Source organism: Polypterus senegalus, chromosome 11, assembly GCF_016835505.1.
Source record: "Polypterus senegalus isolate Bchr_013 chromosome 11, ASM1683550v1, whole genome shotgun sequence".
NCBI classification, from domain to species: Eukaryota; Metazoa; Chordata; class Cladistia; order Polypteriformes; family Polypteridae; genus Polypterus; species Polypterus senegalus.
Window position 1 is genome coordinate 107,910,244 of NC_053164.1, and position 12,179 is coordinate 107,922,422.

The 12,179-nt window shown below is 35.2% G+C and overlaps 1 protein-coding gene across 1 annotated transcript in view; it reads left to right on the top strand.

Annotated features, from left to right (window-relative positions):
- LOC120539424 (potassium voltage-gated channel subfamily A member 5) overlaps positions 1-11,743 on the top strand; it is a 143,693-nt gene extending 131,950 nt beyond the window's left edge. The window contains exon 2 of the mRNA XM_039769461.1: positions 7,729-11,743. The gene's annotated coding sequence lies outside the window, so the exon portion shown is untranslated. The remainder of the gene's footprint in view (positions 1-7,728) is intronic.
- Positions 11,744-12,179: the final 436 nt, after the last annotated feature.

The following is a 12,179-nucleotide window of genomic DNA, read 5'->3' on the forward strand; positions in this document are numbered from 1 at the left end:
GGTGGAGCAAAAATGGCAGCATATGGCGCTCTTCAACTTGAATGCTTATTGTAAGTGACAGTGTCATTATCACCATGACAGATAAGAACAGACAGCCATCCTTTTCTTGATAAAAGGCTTTACAAAATCATGAAGGACAAAAAGACTGGGTACATATCAAACTTGAGGTACTGCCACTACTGATTTAATTGTGCCTCACTGCTAGATTTACAATTCAAAAATTAAAATTAGAATTAGGGTGTCATGGAGGTGGAGCAATTATTGGTGCTGATGCCTCAGAGCTCCTGAAGATTACATTCAAATTTCAACCCCATTAACTGTCTGTATGGGTTTTGCATGTTTTCCTCCATGTCATCATAGGTTTGCCCTTTGCAGTCAGGTTGTATGCCCGCATTCTAAAGACATGCTTCTCATATACCCTGGTCACTCAGTTCTGGGATGAATAGGTTTTCTTGGTGCAAAATTAAATCCTGCTTGGGACTGGTTATGGCCTTGCACATGATGCAGCCAGAAAAGCTGTAGTTCGTAGTCAGCTTAAACTAAAACTTAAAAACCTACCAAAAAAATTGAAAAAATGACATACTGTAAGAGCGACAAAGGAAAAAAATGTGAATTTATGTGAAAGCAACTGCAAATGCAAACATTTAACTGCTTATTAAATAGAAATGGGAATACTCCCAAATGGGCACTAGAGGGCAGGAAACTCAACATGTGGCAAGGATGAAGGATAAACTGCAAGGAACTGTTCACAACTCAAGATGTTTTCAAAGTCTGAAATTGAATGTAGTCATCTTAGAGATGGCTCAGCAGTACAAAATCACCTTAACAGGCATTTTGGACACAACAATAAAAGTAATATATGGTTATTACCTTAGAATGTGACGACTAAGAATAAGCAATGCTAACAATGTTAAAAAATGTGTAGTCTTTTACAGTCTTTCAAGGCCCTGTCTCAAGTCCAAAATATCACATTATAGTCTTTCTAGATCTATGCACAGCTTTAAATTCACAAATATCTTCCTTCATTATTAAATTTAACTTAAAGAACATATCTGCAATTGCAACATTAATTAGAATTTCGAAAAATAAGGAAACACTATTTACATCTGTTTAGGATTTCTTATATATCCTACATTATTTAACACAGAGAAGGTATAAACAAGGAATAAAGTGTTCCTTTATAAAGGTCAACCTAATCATCACCAGTGGCAAGTGTGTGACCCACTCCCTGTTATTGGAACACATCTTGTAGGCCACTTTGACATGGGGAGACCATTCACACACATCACAGTTCTCTATGTAGGAAAAGTGACAAGTATACTTGCATTGTAAATTCTCAATTTTTCCCCTTTTTTCTAGCTATGATGTCCTACTAATGGTAAAAGGAAAAAGTAAATATGAAAACCAAAAACCAAATGGTAATTAATGTAAATACAAATAATAAACATAATTAATAAAGATCCTAAATCTTTGTATTGTGACAGGGGTGGACTGGCATCCCAGCCAGCATAATGGCTGGACAATACATTAGGTGGCAGTATTCCAGCACCAGCATACCCATAAACACACTTGCAGGGTGTGCTGGGAACTGTAATACCATGGAGCAGCCCTGCTTGGTTCTGTGGAGGCTGCCAGGCAGAGCCGCAGGGAATGGCTGTCCCTACTTTATGGGAGGGACATCTGCAAGAACCAGAAGGGCTTCCAATGTGTCCTGACATGAGAAGTACCCCTGAGTCCAGCATAAAAGTAGCCTCCTTGACTTGATCTGGGAGTTGGAGGACAAAACATGCCTGGAGGAGTGAGGGAAGGCGTGAAGAAATAAAAGTAAAATAACTGCATTGTGTTTGAACTTTGAAAAAGAAGAAACCTGTATCAGGTATTTTGTTTAATAAAAAGGTTGTTTTTAACCAGTAAATATGGGTGGACAATTGAGTCTGAGGTTTGTGTGGGTCTGTGACACCCTGTAGTATCCACAATATATAAGAAGCCAAGCATAAGAAATGTTATAATTTATAAGCCACACAAGCCACTGGAAGTCTTTTTTCTTTTACCTTTTCCTTTTCTAAGCAATTAGCATAGTTTTATCTCCCAGAAAGGACCAAAATCTACAGAGTCAAAGAAGTAATTCATATTTTTCACAAAAAAGTCTGAATGCTCATCAGTGATGAGGAGCGGGTTACCTTTCATCACACTCTTCTTCTAATTTAAATAAGGCCATGGAGGTATGGGGAAGATTAGAAGATCTCTGGGTTGACTAGATACAGGATAAAGTTCTACTCTGATAGACAAGCGACAGACCTGCCCTTCTCTGTTGTAAGACAGCAAGATGTTTCCCCTGAATTTCAACCCTAGTTAGGGTAACTGCCAGTTCAGGGGTGCAAGGACACCATGGGCTGCTGGAAGGAGCTTTAGGGCAATGGCAGGTTTATAAGGCAGGTGGTAAGTAAGTATTTGACCAGAATTACCTCAGGACAGTATTCAATTTTCCTCCAGTCCAGAGATTTTTTTAATTTGCACTCTGGAGGTAAATGGTGAAAGTTTGAAGGTTTATGTGGCAGGCAGAAAAAAGTATATATAAAATACACACATATACACACACATTGTATGAACAAAAGTTTTTAGACAACTGATCATCACACTTATGTGAGTTTGCTGGACATCTCATTCCAAATCCAAAACCATTAACATGGAGCTGCCCCAGCCACCCCCTCTGCAGCTATAATAGCCTCCACTATTTTATGAAGGCTTTCCACAAGAACTTGATAAACTTTATGGTCTTGGCTTTGTGCACAGGGAGACAGTCATGGACATTTCCCAGACTGTTGACACAAAGTTGTCTAAAATGTCTTTGTATACTGCAGCATTAACAGCACAATTCATTGGAAACAAGGGGTCTAGCCCAAACCCTGCCATTATGACCTCCTCCACCAAACAGTAGGCACTATGCAGTTCAAAAAATATTGTTCTCTTGACAGCCACCAAACCCAGGTTAAGTTCATCAGTCTGCTAGATAGTGAAACGTGATTCACCACTCCAGCCAACACTTGGCATTGCACACAGTAATCTAGGCCTTTGTGCAGCTGCTTGATCGTGGAAACTAGTTTCCTGAAGCTCCCAGTGCAAAAAGTAGTTCTTGTGCTGATGTTGCCACCAGAGACAGTTTGGAACACTGTGATTAGTGGTACAACAGATGATATGTGATGTGATTTGTGGCCAAGGTGGCATCCTATGATAGTGCCACATTTTAAGCCACTGAGCTTCCATGGTGAATAAGTGGCTACATGCTTGATTTTATGCACCTGTTAATAATGGGTGTAGCTGAAACACCTGAGCACAATCATTTGGAGGGGTGCCTGCATACTTTTGACCATATACTATACTTGATTATTTAATTAGTTCTTTCTTTTTTCCATATTTTTGCTACCTTCCAATTAGGTTGGTTGATACTACTGTAGCAATATGTCATGTGGTTGGAAGAATGGGAATAGGAAAAATATAGTATATCGCAATAATTATATAATGTTATTTACTGTAATGCTTTGACATCTAAATCTGAACAAACACATTAATATAAAACATGCATCGTAGTAAAAAGTCCAAGACAAATCTGTCATTGCTCTCCTATTTTCATATAGCATTGAGACAGAATGGAGAATGTTTGTTTACAGTTCCTTACATACTGCCACTAAAGATGTCTTGAGCATTGTCATCAATTAATGGTCATGTACAGTGATCATCTAATAAAACTGTACCCTGAAATATGTGCTCCTTGCTAAGAGTCAATAACTGCAATCCCAAGAGTAGCTTGTTGAAAATGCAACAATGCTTGCTCCATATGTCCTGGCCTGTGCGGTAAATAAATAGAAAAGATGGAAAGAAAGGGAAAAAAATCTTACATAACATCACTGCTGTTCTGTTTGTTTTTCTGTTTATTTCATAAGAAATGTGAGATAGAATATAACCCCTCAGGCAATTACAGTAGGATGCAGCATATCTAGCTTGAAAGAAACATGGTTTAAGATCTCAAGGGGCAAAATAAAGAACAAAGAATTCTTTGGACAGTCATGGATTAATATATTTATTTAACAGCCCACATAAATATTTGGAACAATGGGAAATTGGCTGTTACCAACAGGCCGTGAGCCATCCATTACTGAAACCCTAGAATGTAACAGATTAACTACACTTAGTATATTAATGGCATTGCTGCAATGGTAATCCTTCAGTTTTTAATAACTGAATAAAACTGTCAGAAGTGGGAAATTTACATGTCTATTATAAAACAGGAATATCTTCCCTTGTCAAACAAATTTCTTCCTGTGCACAAAGGAGCAATGCTAGCATTTTACTTTATTATTAGTTAATACACTGCACATTTCATGAATGTTGTGAGTTTGTTATCCTTTTTTCTGACATGCATTTCATACCAACAGTTTATGTAATGTGACAAATTTTTAAAACTCTTTTATATAGTACAATAAAGTATTATTTAACCAAGGTTTTTTCAATAAGAAGAATAACACCAAGGCTGATTTTCAAAAAAACCTTTGTAGCATGTAATGGCCATGGACTTTCCTTGCACTCTGATTCATCTACACAGACAAAGTGTGGTCTTTTGTGACTTTCTATATCATAGATAGATAGATAGATAGATAGATAGATAGATAGATAGATAGATAGATAGATAGATAGATAGATAGATAGATACTTAATTAATCCCAAGGGGAGAGTAAATAAAAAACGTATAGCTCAACACATTAATTTCCAACACGTTTGTATAAGTAAAAGCATGGGGCATCTGGTATTGCCCCTCATTAGCCCATCCAAGAAACTCATATCATATGCTTCACTTATGCTTTGGAATTAACTTATGCTGTAACCTTATTAGATGCTGTGATTATAATTGGTATCTTATTTCACATTGGTAAGCAACCTACCTGGTGTTAACTCCACAACTCCATTTCCAGTTCCTCCACTGGATGTGGTTGAGAGGCATCAACTATGGTGGCCAGATCAGTACTAAGTATAAAGGGTCATACATTTCGTTATCTCACCATTTTTCTTTATTCCCATGAGGATTTTAAAACAACACAAAAACATATAACAACATATAATAGGAGTAATAATTGAAATTAATGCACATGCATAATTTATCATTGCATTGCACTAATACACCCATTTTCAGATCTTGTTTTAATCAAACATTTCATCAGGCAACTAAAATGCTCCCTCAATAAGACCTCTTGTTTCTCTGATTCTGAACTCGGAATATCAGTTTAACAATAGCACACAAATGTCATTAGATGTTTAATGTGTATTTTTTATCACTGACTCAGTTTACTTACTACCCCAAATTTCTAACAACTGCGTGCAGTCATGGTCTGCCTCTACTTTTCATGAGTCTGATGACTTTGAATAATTTTTTTTTTTACAATATTAAGGCAGCCGGCCTAATGATGACTTTGCAAGATACTGAATGCAAAGTCAACTAAAAGGTGGGATAAATTTGAAAGTACATCATCAACTCTTTAAATATTGAATAAACGCAGTTATAATCTTTCAATGTTGTTTAGAAAATCTCAGCGGTTAATGTAATACTTTACAGTCTCTGGAAGCTCTTCAAGCAATGGCTAGAGATGTATTTCAGGAACAGAAATGGTGGACACTCAAGAAATGTCAGAAAATGGAACAGAATATGGCAAATTACCTATCACTTTATCTAAAAATACAACATATTGTAACTCTTGACATAAAGAACTGTTTTAATACAGGATTGTATAGTAGCTCCATGATTAATGCTGCTGCCATCATAGTTCCAGTGACCAGGGTTCAGTTTCTCACAGGATCTATGTGTGTGGAGTTTACATTTTCTTCCCATTAGTTTTCTCTGCCTTCTTTCATCCCACAATAGGCTCTCTGGAAATTATAAATTAACTTGTTGAATTGTGTGCCATCTAGACTTAGTTATGGCAATCCAGTGTTAATGGCATAGACTTAAACTCCCAGAGACTCTGAATTTGAAAAAAAATAAGTTCAGAGTTTGGGTGGACAATTTACACATCAGAAAGCTATACTGGAGATTCAGTTATATCCATGTTTTGTTTTGGAAAAGTCCAAAGGTGATTCTAACCTTAACTTCAGACATTCTGTGTAGACTTGAACATTCCAAACCTTTGAATCTTGCTCTAATAAGTTTTACTTACCATCTTCTCATGGATATGCAGCTGAAATCTACAGCTCCACTTGTTGTCATGGTCAGGATGAAGTAGGGTTGCTTATATCTCTGGTTCTCTTATCTGTAGGTGCTTTAATAGAAAGAGTTCAAGACAAAGCAGAGAAACATGTTCAAAGATGTATTCACTCAATAGAATAATATTCTTTATACTACGGTTCTTAATGTGCCAAAAGCAGAAACAAAGCAAGTGGATGACAAATGAGTTGAAAAATGTCAGGCCAGAAGAAATAATTTGAAAACAGGCCAAAAGATTAATTGAAAGTCAAAAAATAGCATTGTGAAAACCAAAAAAACAAGCCCAAGAAACGTCTAAGCCCAAAGCACGGACTGAAATCACAGTCAAGAAACTGTCATAGGTTTATAACCAATTTGAAACAGGAATCAGTTTAAATAGCACAAGAAGCTGTCAAACACGTGACAGTAAATGTACTGAGTACCCGACTTAAACATCATCCCTCCAATGGCTTCATTTAACACAACCTCTGTTTTTTATTACTTACTGTAGCAACTCAGTTACTGTCCAAAACAAAAACGTGATTGCATTGTGGTAAAGTAACACTAGTAAATTTATATTATGCCATAACACAAATACATAACAAAAATAACTAAATAATTCAACTCTTTATTATGTTTAATAAAACACAACAGAAAAATTTTCCGAAGTCAGGAAAATTATATACAAGCACGAATTGACTATATGGATAACCGTTCAACTTGAATTGGGTTCTTTCAGTCTTTGATCCAGCACAGCCTCTGGATGGACTTGATGGAAGGAGACAGAGACCCCATGGTACTGGTAGAATCTATATTTATGATGCTCTTGGGGTCACTACACTCCTTGGAACCAATTCTGATCGTACATGACCTATGTTCTCAAACATTCTTTTAATTAATGTTCTACTTGTGGCAAGGGACTAAGGAAAAATGTGTTTTTTGGCCTTTACATATCATTAAGAAGTTAGAATAATCACTAGTTTGCTTAGTAAGTAATTATCTTGTTTCCTGTTACTGGTGTTTATTAGGGTTGTTTTGGTCATTCTTCATTTTAAACAGTATCCAAGATGATGTTATGGTTTTATTCAAGATGTATCTTACATTTATTCATCATAATTGATAGTACTGCTGTTTAGATTTAGCATAATCTTTGCTACCAAATGGCAATGATAGGTCTATTTATTCAATAAATACAGTAACATGCTAATTTGTCTTTTTTTGCTAGTAGTTAAAATTGAAGCAATGTTCATAAACATAGATTTCTAAACAAGCCAAAAAGCAAGAATGGGCTGCTATTTTAGGAAACTGAAAATGTATGTGAATATGTGACTACATCTCTAAACTATAATAACAGTCCTACAATTTAATTCTTGTTCCGCAAAGGAGATGAGGTGGCCCATCTCTGGCTGATTGATGTCTTATGCCAGATGCTGCCAGGACAGGCTCCCAGCTAAATGAATTGATGGAATTCTAATTTTATTTTCTTCCCTCTTTTTCAGATATTGTGCCAGCTGAAAATGCCAAGGTACACATTCCACAGTAAAAGACATAACCTCATTGTGCTGCGGGAAGAAATCCTGTTCATCTGAATTACGCATGGGATGCAGCAAGTCACTATGAAGATACTACTGGAACCTGTTTTGGCTATAAAATGATTATAGAATGTTGAAAGATATCATTTGTTTAAAAAATGTTTGGGATTTGAGTCTATGTGGTTAGAGAATATGTTTAGGGTTTTCAGTTTTTGAGGTTTTTCTTTATGTTTTAGATGAATAGGTCTAACCATTCAGAAATGTCCCTCAGGGAATATTGAAGATTTCCACAGCCACACGTAAACTTTGCAAATCAAGCTCAAACACCAAACTGCATAACAAACAAGTTATTTGAAACTTCCCTCCAAAATATATGGATATGCTTGCTAAAATGGTGCCTTTCTTAATCTACTTTCTAAAGTACAAAAGACCAATATTGTATCACTGCCATTGAACAGCTGGGCTTTCAGAGAATTGTAAGGGAGATTAGGTACTTGTGGAATTGATATATTCTCCAGCCTGACTTCTTTTAAATGATTAGCTCTCTTTAGAGGCACAATTTCGTCACTTTAAATCAAAAGAATACAAAGTATCCTACAGTATCTTTAAAAGATACTGTATCTTTTTTGACAATCAATGACTACAAATCTACAAACATTCCTTAATAAAAATGACTGCCGTTGCACCTATTTACGCACTCAACTTGTTTTGAGTGACTTTATAGCACATGATTTTCCAATGGCAGATGTCATTGGTTGATTGTTTTCAAATTGGGAAACTAGAAGTCTGATAGCATTTAGCCAATGCAAAAGAACAAATGTTTCAACTTCAGTTGCACGTTAATTATTACTTGATGCTAGAGGCACAAAACTGGATTTGGGAACCCTTTTGGATAAATCTTTATAAAAAAACAAACATTAATTTCTTTGTTCATGTAAACTACACTCAAAAGATTATGAAAACTCCTCACTGGCTATACCTATAAGTTTGATTCTTTTAAAGCAGTCTTTCCTTGAGGCTTCATTTAGAAGGCGTGTGTGTTTTTAGGGTCTAAATTCACATTCTCCCCATGTGAGGTGAGTAGATGGCTACAAAAGTATGAGACACTGCCATCAGTGGTTTCAAGTAGCCCATTAAATACAGAATGACAGCTGGGCACCAGAGGGGACCATAATCCTCAGCACACTGGACATAGTAACAGGATCTTTGGACTTAAGACATTGATCTGACATTCAAACACAGCAACATACTGTACTGTGCTGTCAATCTTTAACGTCCCATATGTAAGTAAAATGCAAATGATCCTGATGTTTCAAATATAACTATGTGTTAGATTCATATCAGACAGAACAGGATCAATAATGGCATTAATCTCATTAGAGTGTGGTTCTCACGCTCATCTTTGAGGAAATCCATTGTGGTTACAAACCTTCATAGCAAACAATTTTCTAATCAGTGACTTGTTTCCAATTTTAACTTAACATTGTTTATTTAGCTGGGCCTTTTTTCTTTTTATTCTCTTTTATATTTCTTAACTTTTTAAGAGTTTTATTTGCCAACCCCTTTCCTAAAACGCTGCAGCTGAACCCTGTTTTTATTATAACCAATTTTCACTTTAAAGACTAATTCTTGTGGCTACAGAACAAGGAATTTAATTTGATTTTTGGTGACTTATGTGTGTTTTCTGCCTGCTTTGTTAGAACAGTATATTTTACTTTTCTGGTAAAACCAATGAAATGTTTTATAGAGAAGAAGAATAGCAGTTACTCATCGTTTCATCCCGTCTTTCCTAACACTGATTAATGCATATAATTAATCATGATTAATACATACAATTCAAATTTTCCAAAATTAGCCATTTAGACTTGGCTACCCTTTTTTGTTCCTGCTTGTTAATTAATTGTCTAGTGTTTAAGAAAAATATCTTTAACATTCAAGTGAATTAAAATTTAATTAATAAAGGAGATTATGAATATGTTCCTATGCATTAAAAGCCATGACAGAAAAAAGGTAACTTTCTACATTTCAAAAACAAATCAAAGTTTGATTACTTTTCATTTCTGATATTACAGAAGGAAAGGTATCAGATAAAACAAGAACTTTATATAACGACAAGGAAAGGATAAGCAGGTTAGAAAGAAAGATGGATGGACAAATGGACTGACATTAGTTCAAGACTCTAATTTGAGCCAAAACTTGCAAGCCAAGAGCTTTTCCTTTATTTTCTTATAAATTCACTTTACCTCTGTGGAACTAGTGACAATTAGAGAGGAGCAGACACACATGCATAAAAAAGAGGAGCAATCTCCAACTATTTACTTATTTAGGAAGTAATTGTATCATTAAACAAAATAAATAAGAAGGAAACCTGAGAAAAAAATAATATGTACTCATATATAAAATGCTTTTGTTAAATTTCAATTAAAAGTGAATAAACCCTTTTGGCAATTTATGACACAGTAGAAGGAGAAGCAGGAAAATAAGCCAAAATTGATTGTACAGGAATTTTTTAGCCAAAGTGTTACCCAAGAGCTGAGCCTGAGAACCACAGCCATAAAACCAAATTGGTACCAGAGAAATTACAATTATGCTAGATTGGCAAATAGTGATTGAGGTTTAAAGATTCATCAAATATCAAAAACTAGCAGAAACATTTATGTTCCGCAATTATTTTCTTCATATATCACTAACGCAGGATACAAAATGTGGCCATCTCAAACCTTTAGGGTCCTAGTAGCTGGGTATTTCCTGTGGGGAGTTTTCTTTGTGCATGTGTAGGAGTCTTTTGATATCTCCAGTTTTCTTCTGCAGTCAGAAGACATACTTTTATAACTTAAGACCAATTTTGACAAGAACAGGCTTCTTAGCCCAACAGGCTTAAGATTCTTTGCATCTTCAGTCTACCCCAGTGTTAGTGTGTATAGCCATGTTTGTATGAAACTCATGATAGGAACTAATGCAGAGAAATACCTGCCTTGTGCCAGGTGCTGCCAATGTACGTACTCACTCGCTGTGAACATGAATTAAAAAAATGGGTTAAAAAAATGGATACATTATATTAAACAAATGTGCACAAAAACAATTAAAATGACTATTATAATGTGAAGTAGTAAAACATACTATTGCAATGAAATACACTGATAGAAATATTCTGACACAATGGTATTTTTGGAAAGCCCTTAGATAACAAAAATTGTATTTTTAAATCTTTGTAATGAACTACAGTGCTGTACTTATAATCCTGTACACTTTAGTAAAATTATTGTGTCATCAAATATGTAAACAGTACCTTGATGTAACAATCAACAGAGAAATATACAGCATTAAACAAAACCATGTAGAACATAAGTTGATATCCTAGAACATAGGAAGTTTACAAAAAGATAGGAGACCATTCAGTCCATCAGACTTTTTAAGATAACTAATAGCTAAGCTGTCTCAATATGTTATCCAGGTTTCCACTTCTGTAGTTTGTTTCAGATTCCCTCAACTCTTCTGCTGTAAAGGTACTTTAAGTTTTTTTTTTGTAATTGCTTCTGTACATTGCCTAGAGAATAATGACTTAACCTAAATCCCTAAATTATGTTAGGGGAGAGCTTCCTGTAGAACAATGTCACTCATCTTGCATTTATAATGAATACTTATTTTGCCTGAGTGTAGCACTCTACACTTTCTACTGTATTAAATTGCACTTTCCAAATATTTATTTTTTCATATTTATGGCATACAATAATTTGCCATGGGCAATAGTGTTCTTAAGTGGAGCATTTTAATTTTTATTTGGTGCATACATGAAAAAAATCTTTTGAAAATTGGTGAATATGTCCACTGTGAAGTAGCAAAGGTTTTAATTTCAGAAAATATGCCTTCTGTGTTTCTAGGAATGTTTATGACAACCAAAACTACACATAGTACTCTAGATGAGGCCCCATCAGTGCATTATAAAGCTTGAGCAGAACCTCCTTAGATTTGTACTCTACACATTGTGCTATATAACATTCTGTTAGCCTTCTGAATGGCTTCTGAACACTGTCTGAAAGCTGATAGCGTAGAGTCCACTGCAACTCCTTTTCATAAGGTGTACTCTCGATTTTCTGACTGCCCATTTTGTGTTCAACCCTAACATCTTACTTCCTATGTGTAATTCTTTACATTTACTGACAATAAACTTCATCTGCTACAAATCTTCCCAAGCCTGTATATTGTCCAAGTCCCTCTGTAATGATTTAACAGATTCCAGATTATCTGCCAATCCACCTATCATCTGCAAACTTAACCAGCTTGTTACTTATATTCTTATCCAAATCATTTATATATATTAAAAGTAAACCACACATAAGTCTGAAGCTTTAGTTGAACAACGTTAATTTATTAGAATTGCATTTTTCATACAAAGGAAGCAGTAATCTTTCAAGAAA